This window comes from Oratosquilla oratoria, chromosome 21 (assembly GCF_046742065.1).
Source record: "Oratosquilla oratoria isolate Oo_2021 chromosome 21, ASM4674206v1, whole genome shotgun sequence".
Lineage (NCBI taxonomy): Eukaryota > Metazoa > Arthropoda > Malacostraca > Stomatopoda > Squillidae > Oratosquilla > Oratosquilla oratoria.
This window is the reverse complement of record NC_134797.1, coordinates 15,603,385-15,608,384: the sequence shown is the minus strand read 5'-3', so window position 1 is coordinate 15,608,384 and position 5,000 is coordinate 15,603,385.

Genomic DNA, 5,000 nt, shown 5'->3' with positions numbered 1-5,000 from the left:
TCTCACATAATCTCACTCAAACACATATGCATATGCCCCCCACACACTTACACTCATGCATACACACACACTTATACGTACACACACACATCCAAGATAAATCATATCGCGTAGGCAGTGAACAAAAACTGAAAACTGTCCCGACAAGTAGCCAAGAGAAGCGCACGCAGAGATGGTAAGCCTAGATGGAGATGGATAGACGAGGCTGAAGGACATAAAAATTCAACTGGGCAGTCAACAAATTGTTACCATCGTTGGTGAAGGCGGGTGACCTGCCCCGGAAGAGGATCACAGTCCGTGATCGAAATATATGGAATTCATTTATTTCATTTCTTCTTATGGTTTTTGTGAGTCTGTCCCTTTTTATTGTCCCGCTCTCCTCTGTATCCACTGAAGAGGATCACAGTTGATCGAAATATATGGAAATCACACCAACACAATTATAAATATATATATATATATATATATATATATATATATATATATATATATATGATATACCTATAATGATAATAATATACTGGGGGTGTATGCGTCCCCCCCGGTGTGTTGCGGTGCGTGTGGTGGTGTGTGTAACTTTGTGTGTGTGTGCGTGTGTGTGTGTGTGTGTGTGTGTGTGTGTGTGTGTGTGTGTGTGTGTGTTTGGTGTGTGTGTGTGTGTGCGTGTGTGTGTGTGTGTGTGTGCGTGTGTGTGTGTGTGTGTGTGTGTGTGTGTGTGTGTGTGTGTGTGTGTGTGTGTGTGTGTGTGGTGTGTGTGTGTGTGGTGTGTGTGTGTGTGTGTGTGTGTGTGTGTGTGTGTGTGTGTGTGTGTGTGTGTGTGTGTGTGTGTGTGTGTGTGTGTGTGTGTGTGTGTGTGTGTGTGTGTGTGTGTGTGTTAAAGGAGGAATTAATCGTGATGGTGTTACTTCATTCTCTCTTCTGAACGATAGAACAGTTTGTGGCACCAGACATCACAAGCCCGACCATGCATATCACCGAACTCGAGCATTATTGTCCCAATAAAGCGTGGAGAATGTAAAATATTCATGCCTCTTTCCTCTCCTTGCCCGCAATCACTCACGGCTTCATACCAGTTTGAAGGCGCCACAGTTGAGGACCTTTATCTCTCACTGACCACAAAGGCCCTGCGGCCGATCCTTGTTCGCCTCACGAAGTGGCTTCAATGAACCGAAGTCGCCGCTACATCATCGAGTGTCGAGAACCCACAAGCCACATGACGTCAGAGGTCATGGTGGTGATGGTCATGACATAGTTGAAGGATGGATGCAGTTTGAGTGTTGATGGATGAAGAAGCACAGGAGTGGATGAGAAGTTGAAATACTGAGGGTTTACTGAACCGAAAATGTAGGAGAGGAGAGAAGAGAAGCAGGGAAGAACAAGACGAAATGTGTTGAAGTAGGAAGAGTGAAAGAAATAAGCCACTTAGGAAAGGGAGAAGGAAGGCGAAGGGAAATTAAAGAAAGAGGGAAAGAAAAGACAAGGAAAACTAATGCAAGAGAAACAAAAGAAAATGACCTGAAGAGATGAGGGAGAGACAAGGAGCTAAAAGCAGGAAAATGAAATAAAGAATTATATCAAATGTAAACGTGGAAAGGAGAAGGAAGGCGAAGGAAAGTTAAAGAAAGAGGAAAAGAAAAGACAAGGAAAACTTATGCAAGAGAAACAAAAGAAAATGACCTGAAGAGATGAGGGAGAGACAAGGAGCTAAAAGCAGGAAAATGAAATAAAGAATTATATCAAATGTAAACGTGGAAAGGAACATAGAATGTAGGTGAGTAGATGAAAAGTAGATCAAGGGAAATGGAGGCGAAGGAAGAGGACGATGGGAAGCAGGGAATCTGATGGGGAGGTTCAACATGGAGTCAGCCTTTAGCACATTCAAGAGTTTGTTTTTTGTCTGTCGTTGAACGATTTTATTTAGGTTAGGAACACCTCTAGGCTAAAAGGGAGGCAGGGGAACAAAGAGGGGGAGACTTTTGTGGGAACAGGGAAAACATGGGAACCGTGAGAAGGAATATGAAACAGAATGAGAGAGAAGAAGGGAAAATCGTAATGGGGTAAAGGGGGGGGGACATTAGAAAAAAAACGCCACCACACACATTTTTTTAACTTCTTTCATAGACTCGCTGACAAGAAAATCGGATCAGAGGATTTTAGGATTTTAGGGAAACGTGCGACTTTAATGTCTCTGGAGATTCTGAGGTTACACGATGGCTCCCGAGGAAACACATCGAACAGTCGTTTTGGTCTTGATCCCCGTTAGCCAGAATAAGAATCTTAAAGTACGTCACTTAATCCTGAATCTGTGTAAACCTAAGTACCCCTTATACTGAATGGAATCGCCAGAAAAAAGTATTAAAGTAATACTTGGCTTTGAATTATTTAAGGAGCAAGAACAGAAATGCTACTAGACTTTTATCGCTGTTTAGAGATTTTTTCTTTTGTATAAATCGATGAAATGGTGCAGAATGGAATAACTAGGGATCCCTCTTTATGTATGCTTCTCCTGCGAAGACTTGATGCATGGCTTGACTCGGCTATCCCTCCTTATAGGGGTGTAAATGTCCTTGGTTTATACACGTACTGTACATACATATCAGGAACGGGAGTTTGACGCTGGGTATAGGAGAAAGGGGGAGGGGGAGAGGGAGAGGGGGAGGGGAGGGGAAGTGGAAGGAGAAGGGGAGGGGGAGTGGAAGGAGAAGGGGAGGGGGAGAGGCGAGGGGGGAGGAGAGGGGAGAGGGAAAGGGAGGGAGAAGGGGAGGGGGAAGGGGAGGAGAACAGTTGGAGCTAAGCAATATGGCTGCTGAGGAAAGGGGAGACTATCATGGTAACGGGAGATTGTTTGGGTGAGTGATGGATACGGGTGAGGATAGAAATGAGTAGAGGAAAGGGTGAGTGTACTGCTATGAAAGTGAGTGTAGTGGGAATGGGTGTCCTGATAAAGTAGGAAAAAAAAGATGAATGCATTGCTAGAGGAATGGGTAAGCTGCCTAGTGTAGGCCGTATGGTCTCTTGCAGTCTCCTTCATTCTTATGTTCTTATGCAAAGTAGACCACTTGGAAAAAGAAACTAACGAAGCAGAGCGCTTTCGTATATTACATCTTCAGTGCACTGATGTAATATACGAAAGCGCTCTGCTTTGTTAGTTTCTTTTTCCAAGTGGTCTACTTTGCATAAGTGAACACACGTACCCGTGTTCTTACTAGCATTATGTTCTTATGTTCTTATGTACGTGGTGGGTGACTGTGCTGGTAGAAAATGAGTTAGTCCAGGGTGAGTGTGTTGGTTGGAGGGTGTAGTGGAGGGTGAATATGGTGACAGAAGAAGTGAGTAAAGTAATGAGTGTCTTCCTGAGAGAGAGAGAGAGAGAGAGAGAGAGAGAGAGAGAGAGAGAGAGAGAGAGAGAGAGAGAGAGAGAGAGAGAGAGAGAGAGAGAGAGAGAGAGAGAGAGAGAGAGAGAGAGAGAGAGAGAGAGAGAGAGAGAGAGAGAGAGAGAGAGAGAGAGAGAGAGAGAGAGAGAGAGAGAGAGAGAGAGAGCGCGCAGTGGGGGTGATAAAGTGAGTGAAAAAGAGGATGAGTCTATGTAGGAGACGGTTTTCAATTTTTATGTATTTAGTGGATTTGTAAACGTACGATTGGTACACTGGGCACATAAGGGATGACCAATATCTAAGTTACATTCAGGTCCCAACTCAAAATAATTGAGTAAGAGAAACTATGAGGTCATTTAGGAAGTGATGGACCTAGTTATGGAAGTATATAAAGGTAGTTTTCGAAAGTTATATTTCGTAAGAATCATTGACTATATTTCCTCAAAGGATATGGGTGTCAGTACTTCATGTGTGCTCCCCAGAAATTTCGTTTAAGAATATGACTGCAATTGGTGGTTGAGTTAGGTGAAGGATGGAACGTGAAATGAGTGGGTTACTGCTTGTGAGTGTTTTCGGCAGTGAATTATTCAGTCAGGTCACAGTGTCAGAAACCATACGACAATGGGAGACACTGAAGAGGACAAGCCATGTTCGGAGGGGAGATCAAGTAGGGACTGAAGAGGAACATTTCATTCCCAAATTAAAAAAAAAAAAAAAAAAAAAAGGAAGATGAGAAGCCTACGCGGCTCTGAGTAGCTGCGGCCGAAGCCGTCACCTTTGCCCTATTATGCGCTTGGATTGTTGGAGCAGATAACAATCACTACTGGGAATCGGACAAAAGTGTGGTTTTCGAACCCACAACTAAATAAATGCAAAATAGAAAAGGAGATGTTAGAAATCCGTCCTTTCGTTTTGTCTACGGTGGTCTCCCTTAAGTGAATGAAATCGCCTGACGGCAGCCAAAATAAGCTTGAGAGGCAAAAATAGGCACCAGAGGATTACAAGTGTTAATTTCATAGTGTGTATATCCATCCATGAAAGATTGAACAGGTTTGGTGAATCTGTACTTGGTGGTGAGTGTGTAAAAGGGTGGGGAGGTGAAACAGGTAGGATATTTTTGATCTAAAAAAAAGGGGGGACGGTGAACGAAAATTGGTTAATATACAGGAAGAACAAACCTCTTCTATTAAGTCTCTGCTTCCAATGCCGCATCTACGACATGCCAGAAGATAATACACGTGATCCATTAATACCACATTTTTACTATAATCAAAAAGAATGTATACATATCTCAAGTTTTTTGTCATTTAATTTTTGAATATGTATGTATACTATTTTTTTTACTGCACTCCAAAAAAAAATCTCAAGATTTTTATTGTTACTTCGTTTCTGAATACGTGTATATACATATTTCTTACTGTAATAATAGGAAAAAATCAAGTCTTTGTCGTCATTTCATTTCTGAATATGTATAGACTTTGTTTCCGTTATTAATCGGGTTGCACAGACAAACCTCGGTATTTCCCACCGAGGAAAGAGCCAAAACCAATTTTTGCAGCGGGTTAATAATACTTGATTTCGATAAAAGTGTCTGATATTTATTTCAACAGAAAAATCAACAAAGCT